We start from the raw sequence: 19,387 nt of genomic DNA on the forward strand, positions 1-19,387 counted from the left end.
CATTATGGAAGATTTTACTTAGAGTCCTATGGACCTAGGGATATTCTTGATCTTGTTTGTGCAATATGCATTCAGTACATATTCTCATTGAAACACTAGGGTGGGGAGTGGTAGAGTGTTGAAAAAGACTTGGCTAGCACTAGTAGTAAAGAACCTGTGCCAGTGCAGGAGATGTAAGAAACCTGGGTTCGATCCCTGGATTGGGAAGATGCCCTGGAGAAGAGAATGGCTACCACTCTAGTATTCTTGCCTGGAGAATCCCATGGACAGAGGAGCCCGGAGGGCTACAGTCCATGGGCTGTCAAAGAGTCGAACACTACTGAAGCAACTGAGCACACACACCCCTGTCTCCAGAAGATGAGAGATTGCATCTTCAGGACACCATGTTTTCTTAAAGCTCAGGTTCCTCGTTGATATTCAGCTTTTGCACTCAAGCTGCCCATCTGCTGCAAATTCTATAAATCAGGTACATTTTTTTTTAAATTCAAGGAACATCCTATATAAATGGAAAAACCTCAAGATATTTTGTCAGTGGAATGCCTTGCCTTTGTGAAAATTGGCTCCAGTTGTGAAAAATGAACATTTTTGCCACTTTGGAAGCATTATCGGGGCCTTCAGGTGGTAATACAGGAGTGGATGTTCCAGGCAGTGCAATGTGATATGAGAGCTATGTGTGATTAAGCTCAGCCCAGTGCTAGGTTGGCCCAGGTGTCCTCCAGTTTCAAAGAGAGGAGCCAAAAAGGAATGCCTGGGATAGGAGTCAGGCAAAGCAATCACAAAGTCTCAGTCACGAGACTGAGATTCTTGGTCTTGTTGCCAGAGGAGTGAGGTGGACTTTTCCTGCCTCTGTGGAATGAACCATTGCCAAACTGGGGCAGGCAGACACCAGTCATATAGTCTTTATTCCTCCCATCCCACTGTTCCTAAGGTAGAAGTACTCACGGTAAGATATTGGGGATATTATGTCTTGTGATTCCTCCATGTTGAGTTGGCGTCACTGAATTATAGCTTTGAGTTTGTTTAGTGGAAAGCAATAGCAAAGAACAAATGCTTTTTGCAGTCTCATTTTCTGTGTTGAATAGTAGGAGTACTGTTTCATTTTCAGAGTATCTGAAATTCAGCCAGCTAGTATCTGGAAAGCACTGTACTTGGAAAAATACCACATATCCTCACGTTGGGCAGCTGGAACTGTTAGTTACACTGTTGAAACTAACATTCAGTTCAGTTCAGTTCAGTCGCTCAGTCATGTCCGACTCTTTGTGACCCTATGAATTGTAGCACGCCAGGCCTCCCTGTCCATCACCAACTCCCGGAGTTCACTCAAACTCACGTCCATTGAGTCAGTGATGCCATCCAGCCATCTCATCCTCTGTCATCCCCTTCTCCTCCTGTCCCCAATCCCTCCCAGCATCAGAGTCTTTTCCAATGAGTCAACTCTTCACATGAGGTGGCCAAAGTACTGGAGTTTCAGCTTTAGCATCATTCCTTCCAAAGAACACCCAGGACTGATCTTCAGAATGGACTGGTTGAATCTCCTTGCAGTCCAAGGGACTCTCAAGAGTCTTCTCCAACACCACAGTTCAAAAGCATCAATTCTTCAGTGCTCAGCTTTCTTCATAGTCCAACTCTCACATCCATACATGACTACTAACACTAAACACTGTATAAAAAAATGAAATGAAGTTCAAATCCTTTTCTTTCCCTTTCATTTTCTCTGTTTCATCCTGACCTCAGAGCACCAGGCATTTGTTTAATTAGCAGCACAAAACATCCCTTTTCTAATGTCTATAAGCCCAATAGTTCAAAGCATGACTTGTAAGGTTGTTGTGTTCTGCTCCACCAGCATTTTCAGCCATTTCTCCCATCAAGTCCCCTTTGGTACCTTCTGCTGAAGCTTCATAGAACTACATATTATTCCCCAAACACACCACCTCTTCCAAACAGCCTTTCCATTACATACACTGTTCCCTAGGCAGGGAATGCTTCTTCTCATCCCTCACCTGCTTTCCTCTCACCTTCCACCCATCTTTCATGATGTGCACCAAATCTAATTCTTAAATGTTATCTATGCTGCCATCACAATACTAATTCTGTTACGTCTTGATTGTCTACCTATTCCCCTTTTCTACACATGCATAGTAAACATGAGCTGCTTAATGACAAATATTTCTTCTTGGGCTGTTTCTATCTCTGAAATTTAGCCCTGAGATTGGCATGTAATGATGCAACTAGTCAATGAATCAATAACAGTTTATTAGTGTCTCCTATTGGCACCGAAGAATTGATGCTTTTGAATTGTGATGCTGGAGAAGATTCTCTAGAGTCCCTTGGACTGCAAGGAGATCAAACCAGTCAATCCTAAAGGAAATCAACCCTGAATACTCATTGGAAGGACTGATGCTGAAGCCAAAGCTCCAATACTTTGGCCACCTGATGCCTTCACATCATTGGAAAAGATGCAATTCTTTGGAAAGGACCCTAATGCTAGGAAAGGTTGAAGGCAAAAGGAGAAGAAGGCAGCAGAGGATGAAGTGGTTAGATAGCATCACTGACTCAATGGATATGAGCTTGAGAAACTCCGTGAGATAGTGAAGGACAGGGGAGCATGGCATACTGGAGTCTGCAAGATCCCAAACAGTCAAACACAGTTAGTGACTGAACAACAACATGAGCCTGTATTATAGAAAATAAGACTGCAGGCTAGGGATTTAAAATAAAATATTGCTATTTATTGAGGGGAAAAAAATTCCCTGTATAGTGAGGAGGAGGGAGAGAAATAGCTAGGTGCTTACTACACACTAACTCCTTCATATTTTAACATTATAGACATTTATATATAAGCATAACTTATGACACCCCTTCCCCCAAGAATCAGATCACAAGAGAGGAGAATGCCTCATGACCATCAGGAGGAGATCTTTGTGTACTGGGAAGAGAAGGGAGTTGTTAACAACAGCATTAATTGAAAGAGGTCACAGCATTTTTCCAGTAAAACATTTAAAATTTATCATTTTGTTTAGACTATTTTTTTTCCTCATGCTGCTGCAATGTAATACTGCCTTCTTACACAGGGGCTGATTTCTTTCTCACTAAGTATGCACAATATGACAGTGAATAAATCATATTCTTGAGCTCACAGTTCAGTAGGAAAGACAATCACTAAACAATCAGGTAATGATGATTAATCATAATTGTGCAAAATGCTGTAAAAGAGAAGAGCTTTCTATAATAAAAGCTTAAGGAATGGATGATTTCTAACTATAGTTCTGCATGAAGGTTTTACCTATTTATGTCTATCTTCTGTTACTGTTGCAATGGAATATTTTTAATAGTCTGCTTTCTGTCACTACGCTTCATTTCAGACTAAAAAAAATCCCACCTCAGGGACAAAAACAAAAATATATACTACTTAAAGTTATTTAAAATTTCTAAAATATCTAGAGGAAAAGTTTCATTCCGTAGAAAATAAATAATTCATACCATAATGGTAAATTATGATTTGATGATTTTTTAAAAAATCAAGTCAATGCCATGCAATTATTATATGTATAAAATAAGAACATCAGATAGAACTTCCTCAAACAGGCCTCTCGGAAAATCTCTCCTACTCCCTCACACACAGTTCTATAGAGACACTAAAGAACTTTTCCTTCACAACATTTATCAGTTTGTAATTATAATTTATTTGTATCATTATTGATTAATGTTCATCATACTTAGTGGACTGTTAACTCCACAAAAGCAAAAACCAGATTTCTTTATCTTCCCATTTTATTTCCAGAATCTACTAATAGCACAGTATTTCTCCAAAAATTCTTTGTTCAATAAATGAGTGAAAAGATCAGTTTATTTGTAGACCATGAGTATCACAAAGGTTTTAACACAGCTATTCATAAACTGTAGTCTTAGAAGGCCTAATGTACCACAAGATTTTAAATGGTTCTGAGGCTAACCATGAAAGGCCAAAAAGTGGGCAATGGCCCAATTCCTGGAAATCCCTTCCCCTTCCCCCAAAATAATCAGGGAATAACTGAAATAATCGGGGAATAATTAGAATAATAGTTGGAATAATAATGAGTTGGAATAATCTTCCCACTCATTTGCCTAAGATATTACTCAGCCCATAAAAACTTGCCACCCCATATTTTGGGGGCTCTTACCTTCTGAGATGACCCACACTCTGTCTATGGAGTGTGTTTCTTTCTAAATAAATCCATTTCTTACCTAAAGAAAAAAAAATAGTATTTTAAATGGGTTTGCGGGAGATCTGGTTTCGATCCCTGGGTTGGGAAGATCCCTTGGCAACCCGCTCCAATGTTCTTGCCTGGAGAATTCCTTGAACTGAGGAGCCTGGCAGGCTATAGTCCATGGGGTCACAAAGAGTCAGGCACAACTGAGTGACTGACACTGGTTGCTGGCTAATTTTTTTTTGAAGGGACAAAAATTAGTCAAATAAGTCTGGGAAATCTGGGTTAAACAAAATCAAACATATATCTTGACTGTGAATATAGTCATATAATATAGCCTTTAATATAGTGACCATTGTGAAACTCTGAGAGAGTAAAAGTCTTTGGTATTTGACCCTGGAAGTTGTTTTTTTCCCTCTAAAACAATATAAATCCATATATGTATATTTATATACATCCTGGAATGCGAAGTCAATTGGGCCTTAGGAAACATCAGTACGAACAAAGCTATTGGAGGTGATAGAATTCCAATTTAGCTACTTCAAATCCTAAAAGATGATGCTGTGAAAGTGCTGCACTCAATATGCCAGCAAATTTGGAAAACTCAGCAGTGGCCACAGGACTGGAAAGGTCAGTTTCATTCCAATCCTGAGGAAAGGCAATGCCAAAGAATGCTCAAACTACTGCACAACTGCACTCATCTCACACACTAGCAAAGTAATGCTCAAAATTCTCCAAGCCAGGCTTCAACAGTATGTGAACCGTGAACTTCCAGATGTTCAAGCTGCATTTAGAAAAGGCAGAGGAACCAGAGATCAAATTGCCAACATCCGTTGGATCATTGAAAAAGCAAGAGAGTTCCAGAGAAACATCTACTTCTGCTTTATTGAGTATGCCAAAGCCTGTGACTGTGTGCCTGTGACCTGCTTCCTGGGAAATATGTATGCAGGTCAAGAAGCAACAGTTACAACTAGACATGAGCAACAGACTGGTTCCAAATTGGGAAAGGAGTACGTCAAGGATGTATATTGTCACCCTGCTTAACTTACATGCAGAGTACATCATGGGAAATGCCGGGCTGGATGAAGCACAAGCTGGAATCAAGATTGCCGGGAGAAATATCAATAACCTCAAATATGCAGATGACACCACCCTTATAGCAGAAAGCAAAGAAGAGCTAAAGAGCCCCTTGATGAACATGAAAGAGGAGAGTGAAAAAGTTGGCTTAAAACTCAGCATTCAGAAAACTAACATCATGGCATCCAGTCCAATCACTTAATGACAAATAGATGGGGAAACAATGAAAACAGTGAAAGACTTTATTTTGGGGGGCTCAAAATCACTGCAGATGGTGACTGCAGCCATTAAATTAAAATATGCTTGCTCCTTGGAAAAAAAGCTGTTGCGACCCCATGGACTGTAGCCTATCAGGCTCCTCCATCCATGGGATTTTCCAGGCAAGAGTGCAGGAGTGGATTGCCATTTCCTTCTCCAGGGGATCTTCCCGACCCAGGAATCAAACCCAGGTCTCCCACATTGCGGGCAGACGCTTTACCATCTGAACCACCAGGGAAGCCGATCAACCTAGACAGGATATTAAAAAGTAGAGACATTACTTTGCCAACAAAGGTCCATCTAGTCAAAGTTAGGATTTTTCTAGTAGTCATGTATGGATGTGAGAGTTGGAGTATAAAGAAAGCAGAGTGCCGAATAATTGATACTTTTGAACTGTGGTGTTGGAGAAGACTCTTGAGAGTCCCTTGGACTACAAGGAGATCCAACTAGTCTAACCTCAAGGAGACCAGTCCAGAATATTCATCAGAAGGACTGATGTTGAAGCTGAAACTCCAATACTTTGGCCACCTGATGCAAAGAACTGAGTCACTAGAAAAGACCCTGATGCTGGGAAAGATTGAAGGCGGAGGAGAAGGGGACGACAGAGGATGAGATGGCTGGATGGCATCACTGACTCGATGGACATGAATTTGAGTAAGCTCTGAGAGTTGGTGATAGACAGGGAGGCCTGGCGTGCTGCAGTCCATGGGGTCACAAAGAGTTGGACATGACTGAGCAACTGAACTGAACTGAATGTATATTTATAGTTGCCATATTTGTATCTATATATTTGCTATATATGTACTGATATACCCCAGAGATCTAGCCTTTTTCCACACAGAGGACGAATAGGGCAATAAGCAGGATGTTGTTCTTCAAGATGTCTGCATTTTTCACTGTCAATTTCAGGACCTTGAGAAAACTTATTTAGCATCAGTCTATGGTCTTTTAAGGCTTTCCTGGTAGCTCTTACTATCTGGTAAAGAACCTGCTTACAAGGCAGGAGACCCAGGTTCGATCCCTAGGTTGTGGTGATCCCCTAAAGAAAGATATGGCAATTTGCTCCAGTATTCTTGCCTTAGAGCATTCCATGGACAGAGGGGCCTGGCAGGCTACAGTCTTTGGGTCACAAAGAATTGGACATGGCTGAGTGACTAACACTATGCCCTTATAAGCAAGTTTGCAAAAGCAGACATCGTAGTAAGATTCCTCAGTTTATTTTCATCTGTTAATCTTGGAAGAAAGAAAATAAATGCAAAAATTATATAAAGCTTTAACAAATAGACCTCATACACACATCTCCCAGCCAAAACAACTAGAAAGCAAAGGGTAACACTTTACTTAGCCTTTGTCCCATGACTGAGTTCGGTACCTCATTTTGGCTAGGGGTTGGGAGGGTCTGATTGCCTTTCTTTTTTTTATGTATATATAGCTTAAAATCTGTTTCACAATCATGAATACTACCATCAATCCTGACCCGGCAGCTTGGTAGCATGAGGAATTTGGTCACCTGGGGAATTGATTCATGTGGATGATTTAACAAATTTTATCCCTACTAATAGGAAAATAAACCCAAAAATATGACTCCAAAGCCAATATTTTCATTTGTAATCAGCAACTTGTTCTCTCCATAGTTGCAATCTTGACAGGTAAAGTTGGACTCCTGGAGCAGGAGAGCCTCGTGTTAATGAGACTCGGTGCTCTGATCATATTGCCTGAGTGCATCCTGTGTTCCTGTATTTCCCTGAAACTCAGTGTTCAGTTCATATTAGCTATTATAGTGTGCTTGCTCTAAAAAGTATTTAAAGTGGTCCACAACAATACACAAATCACAATGCAAATGAGAAGTAGTTAAGAAAAAGGAGAAATAAGACCTGAAACTAAAATGGAGTTATGAATAAAGCTACTATTAAAAATAGGCTACTATAAATTATAAATTTATTATAAATTTATAATAAATAATTTTAATAAAAATAAAGCTACTATATAAAAACATCATTAAATCTTCATGGATATTTTCCCTGGCCAAGCACACTGCAGTTTATATACTGTCACTAAATATATGTTTGGTGAATTTAATTGGGTCTAAACTACACTTTCTGTATTAGGGTCAGTAATTTCATTCTGTGAGCTTTTTAGCAGGAAAACAAAATGACTAGTTACCCAATTAAGTGTCTTTAGGATTAAAAATAAACACATGCTCAGAATAAATAAAACATTTTCTGATTTTAAAACCAAAGAGTAATTTCTCCTAAATTCCTTATAAGCAGGGAACTAGGAATGGACTGAGTAATGTTCATAATGCTTTTTAATTTAATGAAATGGTCATATTTTATAGAGTTATTTCTTTTATTGTTTAGCATAGGTCAAAGCTACCACTGGCATGTATTTCTCTGATCTCACTCATACATTTCTTCTGATTCTCAGTTTCTGAGTCATTCTCTTCTTCCCGACTTCTAAACCAGTGTTCTCAACTTTAGCTGTCCACTAGTATCATCTGACGGCTTTTGAAAATGTAGCCACCTGAACCCAGTGCAGAACAATTATATCAGAGTCTTTGTGAGGAGGATCTGAATATCAGCATTTTTTATAAAGCTTCATAAAAGAATCTAACACAATGATAGTAATTGAGGATGAAGCTCAAAACATTGGAATGAGTCCAGGACTTCACTTCCTATTCCAGAGTCATTCTGTAGGCATTTTTTCCCTAGCCTCATAGCTTCATTTTTTAATGTTTTAAATTAATTTTTATTATAGTATAGTTGCTTTACAGTGTTGTGTTAGTTTCTGCTGTACAGCAAAGTGGATCAGCTATATGGTTATATGTACCCCCTCTTTTTCGGATTCTTTCCCACTTAGCTTACCACAGAGCCTTGGGTAAAGTTTCTTGTGCTATATAGTAGGTTCTCATTAGTTATCTATTTTATACATAGTATCAATAGTACATATATGTGTCAATCTCCCAATTTCCCAATTCATCCCACCCTCCCCCTAGTTTGGTGTCCATATGTTTGTTCTCTTTATCTGTGTATTTATACTTTGCAAATAAGCTCATCTATACCATTTTTCTAGATTCCACAGATATGCGTTAATGTATGATGTTTGTTTTTCTTTTTCTGACTTATTTCACTCTGTGAGACAGCCTCTAGGTCCATCCATGTCTCTGCAAATACCATCCTCATAACTTTAAATCCACCTGTATCACCCCTGTGCTCTACAGCCATGTAACCACTGTCCACTTGACAGCTCCACTTGAATGGTCCACAGGGATCTCAAAATTACCAAATACAAACCTTCACTCTTAATTTTACTCCCCATAGTCCTCATCATCTTAGTAAATGTCACCATCGATTCACCTAGTTGCTCAGGCCATCCTTGACTTCTCTCTCTCACATTCCCTATCTTATCCATTAGCAATCTGTGCAAAACATACCTATGATCTCATCACATTCAATAATAAGTCCCTAGGTCAGTAAGCCATTATCTCACACTATAAAATGTACACATTTTATAAAATTTACATCTGCCTTTGTCCCATCTCCCACATCCAGTCTATTTTCCAAGTGGTGTGTCTCAGTCATTGGTGGCTTCCCTTAATACTCACAGCAACAAAATGCCAGAATAGAAGCCAAATCCCTTGCTGTCATATGCAAGATATTACATGACCCGACCTATGTCTCCTTACTCATTTCCTACCACTTACCTTCCTCACTACTCTCCAGCCACACCTACCTTTTGCTTTCCTAGAACATGCCGTACATGTCCATGTGTCAGATCTTTGCTCTTGGCTTTCCTTTTGCCTAGAATGCTCTTTTATGTAGTCATTTGAGTAACTTATTTCCTCACTCCTTCTGGTTTCTGTTCAGGTGTTATCTCCATGGGAGACCTGGGTTCGATCCCTGGGTTGGGAAGATCCCCTGGAGAAGGGAAAGGCTACCCACTCTGGTATTCTGGCCTAGAGAGTTCCATGGACTGTATGGTCCATGGGGTCACGAAGCAACTTTCACTTCACTTCACCATTCTTAGCTTCCTCACTACCCTCCAGCCACACCTGCCTTTTGCTTTCCTAGAACATGTCGTACATGCTCATGTGTCAGATCTTTGTTCTTGGCTTTCCTTTTGCCTACAGTGCTCTTTTTTGTAATTATTTACATAATTTATTTCCTCACTACTTCTGGTTTCTGTTCAGATGTTATCTCCACAGGCTGCACCTGACCACCTTATCAAAATAGCACCTATCCTGTTGCTCTTTATTCACTTATTCTGTGCTTCTTAACTCATAGCATTTATTCTTATGTAAATTTTTATTATAGACTTATTTGCTCATTTATGTCTTATCTTTGTTGGATGATGAGTCCATGAGTTAAATTCAATAATTTTTGGCTGAAACCAGGGGCATATATTTTTAATTATCTAGAGCAATAGGTGGTTATGATTCAGTAAGTCTTTCCTAATACTCTTTCTCACAAAAGAAATTTGAGATAGACGTAAAAGGAGTGAGATTGAAATGGTATTTGACTAAATGTGAAACCATATTCCTTAGTTTGCATCCACCTAGCAACCCAAAGTGTTTGAAAGATAACTGACAGACTGATAAACAGCAAATCAAACCAGCCTAGTCTTGACCAGATGCCAGGTTAAAGTCTGGCCCATTTAAAATATGAAAAGAAGGCTTAGATCTGAGTGCTCTGTAACTACATCTAAAGTTATTTAAATAAAAAGCAGCTGAAATTGAAACAAAAAACTTATAGTAAATGGAATTCAGGAGCCAAGAGAGTACAATATTATTTTAAGATCTAGGAAAATTGTTGTTGTTGTTCAGTCACTAAGTCATGTCCAACTCTTTGCGACCCCATGACTGCAGTGCGCCAGGCTTCCCTGTCCTTCACCATCTCCCAAAACCTGCCCAAACTCATGTCCATTGAGTTGGTGATCCTATCTAACCATCTCATCCTCTGTCCTCCCCTTCTCCTCCTGCCTTCAATCTTTCCCAGCATCAGGGTATTTTCCAGTGAGTCAGCTCTTTACATCAGGTGACCAAAGTATTGGAGCTTCAGCTTCAGCATCCAGTGAATATTCAGGATTGATTTCCTTTAGGATTGACTGTTTTGATCTCCTTGCTTCCCACTTGGAAAAATTGGCTAGAGATTATTTTACAAGAAGATCCCCTGGAGGAGGAAATGGCAACCTACTCCAGTATTCCTCCCTGGAAAATGTCATGGACAAAGGAGCCTGGTAGGGCCACAGTCCATCGGGTCATGAAGAGTCAGAGACAGTAGATCAACTGAGTACACACAAAAATTAAAGCCTAAACTGTCTTTTTTTGTGTTAGAGGCACATGTTTTCCGTCAGATGTGCTCTCATCAGTACTACCGGTGTATTCTGGGTGGGATTTGAAGGCAGACTTTATGCCTAAGGAAAAAGAGATCATCGAGTCATCGAGATCCCTCCCTGGCCTCCCTAGTATCAGCATAATCCCAGAAATGCTATTCTGCTGACCAAAGTGAAAACACAGTGTGTGCCAGCTCTGCTTCTACTGCTCGGACCTCCTTTCCTTTCTGTCCCATGTGGAGGCTGTGCAGTGAAGTGACGAGGAGCTTGGCCTCAAGAGCTGGACTGGATCAGTTTGAATTCTGGCTCTTATATAGATTTATGACCTTGGACAAATTATGGGATCTTTGTGTTTTCTCACTTTTCTCATTTATATAATGTAAATAATGTTAGTTTCAACCTCACAAAAAATACACTTACAGTGTTTGGTGAGGATTGTTATGAGTTAATATATATAACTAGAACAGTGCTAGTTGTGTAGTAAGTTCTTCCATAAGGGTTGTTTTTATCATATATGCTTTGGTTCTGCCCATGTAGCTTCCATGGAGCATTTCTTAGTAGAAAGGGTTTTGTTTTTCTGTTTCATGCTTAAAGATATAAAATAGCAGCTTATGAAGAGAGAAAGAAATATATATTCAAATTCAGAACCTTTAGGCCTCTGGAGTCATTTGTCTTAAAACAGAACTCAGGCTTCATTTTTCTATATAGTGCTGTTCTGTTGATGAGTACTGAGTTTTCCTTCTTGACAAAAAGAAGTTTTCCTTCTTTGCTATTTCCTTGATTTTTTCCCTTAAGCCAGACCCTGGTATAAGTTAAATGTATCAGGAATGATGCAATTTTCCCTTATCCAGAGAAGCTGACAAAGCAATACCCTACGTGTGAGATTCTAGCTCCTACTGGATTTGCCATTTTGCTTCATCTGCTGATGCAGGCACAAACATACAGGTTTGAAGATTTGCCTTATGGATAAAGAAGATGAGACTTGCCCTGTGTTGTTGAGGAAGATAGATCTAGGATCATAGCAAAAAGGTAGAGTTTTGCTATTATATGAAGGACTTTCTAACAGTTTGAGCTAAATAAAATACCCATAATTATTTTTATGGAAAATAACTTATTAGTTGGAAAAGATAGGAAAAGCATAAGGGAATTGAAGCAGAAGCAAGCTAAATTCCTGCTCACATTAAGAATCTGTCTCTAAGAGCTTTAAGTGCCCCTGTGTGGTTCTTAGCTAAAGTAGATCATGGTTCTCTCTGCCAGTTCTGTAACTTATATCTCCTTTTAATGTGGAATTATCACACTGTATTACAGTTCCGATTCACAGATCTGTTTTTATGTGAGAGTAGAGAATTGTGTGTCTCCATTACTTGGCATGGCCCTGGGATTATTTCTTGGTTGTTGAATAAATGAAATGCCTGACAAAAGTAAATCCCTCATTTAGGTAATTCTAACAAAAAAAATGATACTCTAAAATGAATCATATTGTGTTGTCTTAGCATTTCTAACCTCAAAAATTATTTCCTCAGTTGGCACTCTGTGTTAGTTAGCACCAACCCTTTGCTACAATCTGCAATTTTGCATAAATCACAGAGGCAATGATAGCCTAGAAGATTGCGCAGGGGGCTGGCTCCCAGTGAATAATCCTGGATTGACTGCAGACTCTTATATAGTCAGAAGCATTTCTTGCCCAGCAGCTAATTATTAAGTTCTAACAGAGCTCTATGATTCTAGGAGATAGGTCCTCAGTCTTTCGTTCTTATTATATCTTACAAATATGATGTAAAACACTAGGCACAATAAAGTTGCTTAAGACTCTTCTTATAAAACATTTTTACCTAGATTTGTGTGATAGAGAAAAGGAGGCCTGAGCCCAGGCTGTTATCATATGCACACTAAGAGGATAAAACTGAGTGTGAGAAAAAGTCATCTGAGTGTCAAAGATATGCATCATTCTGTGGAGTGGCTGTGGTAACTTGTTGGTTCTGATTATCCTAGGGAAAAAGCTAAGGCACTAGAGGTGACTAGCTGCAGCAAGCCCTGGAATTCACTGAAGAAAAGTGATGGAACACCAGAATTGAAAACAGAAATGACGAAATTTTCACAATGCTGAGTAAGACAGGTCAAATAAGAGTAGGGTTAGGACAGCTAGTTCTTAGGAAAAGGGATAGGGTTTTGTTGTTTAGTCACTAAATTGTGCCCAACGTTTTGTGAACCCATGGACTGTAGCCTGCCAGGTTCCTCTGTCCATTGGATTCTCCAGGCAAGAATACTAGAGGGGGTTGCCATTTCCTTCTCCACGGGATCTTCATGACTCAGGGATCGAACCTGCATCTCTTGCATCTACCTGCACTGGCAGGCAGGTTTGTTACCAGCTGAGCCACCAGGGACGTTCAAAATATTTTTTCTTTATTGATTTGGCTGTGCTGTCTTAGTTGTGGCATGCTCGATCTTCTAGCTGCAGCATGCAGGATCTTGAATTGTGGCATATGGGATCTAGTTCCTCTGTCAGGGATCAAACCTGGTCCCCTGCATTGGGAGCATGGAGTCTTAACCAGAGGACAACCAGACCACCACAGGAGTCCCTCCAGGAACAGGTATCCAAGGGCAAATGCAGAAGAGTCTGAGGCATTATTTGAACACATTTATTTTTAACTCCCTTGGTTCACTTCTCTTTTGCTGTCATCATATACTCTAATGAATAGTAGGTTAAAAACCTTCCCATAGTTTGTGCAACAGTCAGAAACGGATCCATCAAGTTTAAAAAAGACTTTGATATTGACATGACTATTCCTAGCCACAGTCAGGAGTTAAAAAATAAATTAACTAGATAGTATTAATTAAGAAGTGGAGTTATCTAAAAGATCTTTCCATGGTGATTGAAATTTATCTCAATTTTTTTTCTTTTGCTTGAAGCTTTATAGGTTGTTAATAATATGTGTATATAACTCACTGAACTATGTATCACTCAGTTCCTTAATGAAATCATTAGTAATGATGAAGTGGGAGGTTTTGGTTTCATTTTGGTTTTAATTTTGGTTTTTGCAAGGATTTGGGATGCTCTCATTTGGTGGTTTTTTAATTATTATTTTTTTGGCTGTGCTGGATCTTCATTGACCCACTCAGGGCACTCGGGCTGTTGGCTGTGGTGCGTGCACTTCTCTACTTGCCACAGGTGGGCTCGGCAATTGCAGCACACAGGCTTAGTTGTGGCATGTGGGATTTAGTTCCCTGACCAGGGATTGAGCCCGGGCCCCTTCATTGGGAACATAGAGTCTTATCCACTAGACCACCAGGGAAGTCCCAGGGGTCTCTCATTTGGAACAAGAGAATGCTTGAGTGGGCTGTTAACACCTAAGGGAAGTTTTCTAAACATAGGAAAACTGTATTAAGATAGAGATGGGAGGATGCTTCATAATTCTGGTGCCTGGGGATGGTTCTAAACATATACTTTACATATGTTGACTGTTTACAGCTTGTACTTACTTTTAGTAACTACATGTCTTTAATAATATTTGTTTAATAAATAGCTACTGAGAATTCTCTCAGTATATGCAAGATACTGAGCAAGACTTTGAAAAGAAAACTGATACAAAGGACACGGCTTCTGTTCTAACTAGACTTTGTGATGTTAGACCCCAGTTGATGGTGAAGGGAGGAGGGACTTCATAGATGATGCCAAGTTTCTGGGCAGAAAATACCAAGGAAGGTGGTGCCATTATAAGAGTAGATAACATAGGCAGGATAGCAGGTTTGCAGTGGCATTTGCAGACATGAAGGAGGACACAATGAGTGAAGGAATTTGGGTTTTAGTTCATGTATCCTCTATTTATATTTATGTGTGGCACTTGGACAAGTAGATCTTGAGTAAAAGAATAAGAATAGAGTTAACAGAGTCTGTTTGGAAGTCATATGAGAAAATATCACTTCTAAAGGTATAGGAGCCATTCATATGTTCCAAGGGAAATGGTATGGAATGGAAAATCATAGAACCTTGGGAAATAGGTGACAAGGAGAGGATAGAAATGGCAAAGGAATTTGGAAGAAAAAAGGAGCTCAGTCTTGTGGGAGTCAAGAGAGCAGAATTATGGAAGCAGGCATGGGGTGACTAACAGTGCAGTGATTGAAGAAAGAATGAGTGACTCCATCACAAACAAGATTCATCATTATTAAGGGAAAATTGTGCTAAAATCAGCAATAAAATAAAATAATAAAAATTGCTAAGTTGATTTTTTAACAGTGCTGCTGCTGCTAAGTCACTTCAGTCGTGTCCGACTCTGTGCGACCCCATAGATGGCAGCCCACCAGGCTCCCCCATCCCTGGGATTCTCCAGGCAAGAACACTGGAGTGGGTTGCCATTTCCTTCTCCAATGCAAGAAAGTGAAAGTGAAATTGCTCAGTCATGCCCGACTCTTAGCGACCCCATGGACTGCAGCTCAACAGGCTCCTCTGTCCATGGGATTTTCCAGGCAAGAGTACTGGAGTGCCATTGCCTTAGAATAGGTTTTATATTGTCATCCAGCTTACCATTAATAAGAATTCTATTTGTCTTGGTAACTCAAGCACTGATCATTCAAATCGTGAATTATGAGTGGCAATGTGTTCTAGCAAGAGTTTGGCATTGTGTTTGGTCATAGCATTCAACGTTTCCATAACATTTTTCTGTTGAGTTTATTACTTTGTTGGTAAATTCTTAAAATTATTTTTTGGTGTTTTGACCTTGTGTCGGGCATTTTTGTTTACTTAAACATTTGCATAGAATAAAATTTATTTAAACAGTTACATAGAGTAAAATTCACTTTTTTTGGTATTTAGTTCCATGAATTTAGACAAATGTACAGTCATGCAACAACCACTAATATCAAAATTCCCCAGGGCTGATCCGTATATATAGTATTATGAAAGTGTTAGTGGCTCAGTTGTATCCGACTCTTTGTGACCCCAGTGGACTGTGGCCGGCCAGGCTCCTCTGTCCATGGAATTCTCCAGACAAGAATACTGGATTGGGTTGCCATTGCCTTCTCCAGGGGATCTTCCCAACCCTGGGATCAAACCTGGGTCCCCTGCATTGCAGATAGATTCTGATTCATTGGTTTAGTTCAGTTCAGTCGCTCAGTCGTGTCCGACTCTCTGCGACCCCATGAACTGCAGCACACCTGGCCTCCCTGTCCATCACCAACTCCCAGAGTTCACCCAAACCCATGTCCATTGAATCAATGATGCCATCAACCATCTCATCCTCTGTCGTCCCCTTCTCCTTCTGCCCTCAATCTTTCCCAGTATCAGGGTCTTTTCAAATGAGCCAGCTCTTTGCATCAGGTAGCCAAAATATTAGAGTTTAAGCTTCAAAATCAATCTTTCCAATGAACACCCAGGACTGATCTCCTTTAGAATGGACTGGTTGGATCTCCTTGCAGTACAAGGGTATCTCAAGAGTCTTCTCTAACACCACAGTTCAAAAGCATCAAGTCTTCAGCGCTCAGCCTTCTTTATAGTCCAACTCTCACATCCATACATGACCACTGGAAAAACCATAGCCTTGACTAGACGGACCTTTGTTGGCAAAGTAATGTCTCTGCTTTTTAATATGCTGTCTAGGTTGGTCATAACTTTCCTTCCAGGGAGTAAGCGTCTTTTGATTTCATGGCTACAGTCACCATCTGCAGTGATTTTGGAGCACAGAAAAATAAAGTCAGCCACTGATTCTACTGTTTCCCCATCTATTTCCCATGAAGTGATGGGACCAGATGCCATGAACTTAGTTTTCTGAATGTTGAGCTTTAAGCCAACTTTTTCACTCTCTTCTTTGACTTTCATCAAGAACCTCTTTAGTTCCTCTTCACTTTCTGCCATAAGGGTGGTATCATCTGCATATCTGAGGTTATTAATATTTCTCCTGGAAATCTTTATTCCAGCTTGTGCTTCCTCCAGCCCAGCGTTTCTCATGATGTACTCTGCATAGAAGTTAAATAAGCAGGGTGACAATATACAACCTTGACATACTCCTTTTCCTATTTGGAACCAGTCTGTTGTTCCATGTCCAGTTCTAACTGTTGCTTCCTGACCTGCATATAGGTTTCTCAAGAGGCAGGTCAGGTGGTCTGGTATTCCCACTTCTTGAAGAATTTTCCACAGTTTATTATGATCCACACAGTCAAAGGCTTTGACGTAGTCAATAAAACAGAAATAGATATTTTTCTGGAACTCTCCTGCTTTTTTGATGATCCAGTGGATGTTGGCAATTTGACCTCTGGTTCCTCTGCCTTTTCTAAAAACAGCTTGAACATCTGGAAGTTCACAGTTCATGTATTGCTGAAGCCTGGCTTGGAGAATTTTAAGCATTACTTTACTAGCGTGTGAGATGAATGGAATTGTGTGTTAGTTTGAGCATTCTTTGGCATTGCCTTTCTTTGGGATTGGAATGAAAACTGACCTTTTCCAGTCCTGTGGCCACTGCTGAGGTTTCTAAATTTGCTGGCATATTGAGTGCAGCACTTTCACAGCATCATCTTCCAGGATTTGAAGTAGCTCCACTGGAATTCCATCACCTCCACTAGCTTTGTTCATAGTGATGCTTCCTAAGGCCCACTTGACTTCACATTCCAGGATGTCTGGCCTTAGGTGAGTGATCACACCATCGTGATCATCTGGGTCATGAAGATCTTTTTTGTACAGTTCTTCTGTGTATTCTTGCCACCTCTTTTAATATCTTCTGCTTCCGTTAGTTCCCTACCATTTCTTTCCTTTATCGAGCCCATCTTTGCATGAAATGTTCCCTTGGTGTCTAATTTTCTTGAAGAGATCTCTAGTCTGTCCCATTTTGTTGTTTTCCTCTATTTCTTTGCATTGATCACTGAGGAAGGCTTTCTTATCTCTCCTTGTTATTCTTTGAAACTCTGCATTCAAATGGGTATATCTTTCCTTTTCTCCTTTGCTTTTCACTTCCCTTCTTTGCACAGCTATTTGTAAGGCCTCTTCAGGCAGCCATTTTGCTTTTTTGCATTTCTTTTTCTTGGGGATGGTCTTGATTCCTGTCTCCTCTACAATGACACAAACCTCCATCCATAGTTCATCAGGCATTCTGTCTATCAGATCTAGTCCATTAAATCTATTTCTCACTTCCACTGTATAGTCATAAGGGATTTGATTTAGGTCATACCTGAATGGTCTAGTGGTTTTCTCCACTTTATTCAATTTAAGTCTGAATTTGTCAATAAGGAGTTCATGATCCGAGCCACAGTCAGCTCCCAGTCTTGTTTTTGCTGACTGTATAGAGCTTCTCCATCTTTGGCTGCAAAGAATATAATCAATCTCATTTCGGTGTCGACCATCTGATGATGTCATGTGTAGAGTCTTGTCTTGTGTTGTTGGAAGAGGGTGTTTGCTATGACCAGTGCATTCACTTGGCAGAACTCTATTAGCCTTTGCCCTGCCTCATTCTGTACTCCAAGGCCAAATTTGCCTGTTACTCCAGGTCTTTCTTGACTTCCTACTTCTGCATTCCAGTCCCCTATAATGAAAAGGACATCTTTTTTGGATATTAGTCTAGAAGGTCTTGAGCCATCAGGGAAGCCCCTATATAGTATTATGGATACTGTTTAAAGTCCTTTTTTAGATTACTTATCATGAAGTGAGTTGGATTTTCTTGAATCTGATGTTTGCAAGATACTTCTGCTAGGGTTTGGGGAGGATATTCTGGGCAGCCTTCAGATTTTTTTCTTCACCACCTTCACAGAGTCAAACCATTTCCTTCTCAAACGGCTCCTCCGAGTCTTTGTGTTACCATTCACTGTGAACTATGTGAGGTGCAAGAGGGCTTCTTCTGCCTTTATTCCTACATGCAATAGGAGAGAGAGATTTTGCAATTTGCTATGACCTCCTTCACCTTCAGGAAGTATATTTTTGTAATCATTTTTCAGAGATCCATCACTACTGGCCATTTTGTTATTGTTTGAACTTCTTTCTGCCTTTCTCCCTGTGTGATATCTACTAACTCTGCGCACCTGGGTACTGTTACGTATTTTTGGAGTCTGTGAAAAATATGTCTTCTACTTTTGCTAAAAAGAAGGATTGTACAGTTTTTGTTGTTGTCATTAACTGGGTAATTTTGCATGTTATCTGGGAGGAGCAGATAGAAGATCCTGTTTAACACATCCATGTTCTTACTGGAAGTCCTTCCTTTAACTGCTCTCATCACTGCCTTTCTCTCCTTCCCTTTCCTTGGCTCACACATTAAGCTCTGGTATCCCTCATACTGCCAACTCGTCTTATTCCTACATCACTTTATTAAAGCATGGAGTACTTCCTGTTATATCCTAGACCATGTCATCATTTCCTGAACATATAATTTCAAAGTTGATCCACTTTTTCCTGCTATCCTTTTGACTTGAAATGCCCTTTTATTCTTTCCCTGATTAGTATACTCTTGTTCATACTTCATGAGCTAAAAATGTGTTTGACTCCTTTAGGAAGCCTTCTTTGACATCTCCTCAGCTGTTGTTGTTTCTGACTCTTTGTGACTTCGTGGACTGCTGCACAC

At 39.9% G+C, this 19,387-nt stretch overlaps 1 protein-coding gene across 5 annotated transcripts in view; it reads left to right on the forward strand.

The window, feature by feature from the left end:
* Window positions 1-19,387, forward strand: part of MTHFD2L (methylenetetrahydrofolate dehydrogenase (NADP+ dependent) 2 like) — a 146,798-nt gene that overhangs the window by 46,852 nt on the left and 80,559 nt on the right. The gene's annotated exons all lie outside the window — the stretch shown is intronic.

The sequence above is a fragment of the Bos mutus genome, chromosome 6, assembly GCF_027580195.1.
Source record: "Bos mutus isolate GX-2022 chromosome 6, NWIPB_WYAK_1.1, whole genome shotgun sequence".
Lineage (NCBI taxonomy): Eukaryota > Metazoa > Chordata > Mammalia > Artiodactyla > Bovidae > Bos > Bos mutus.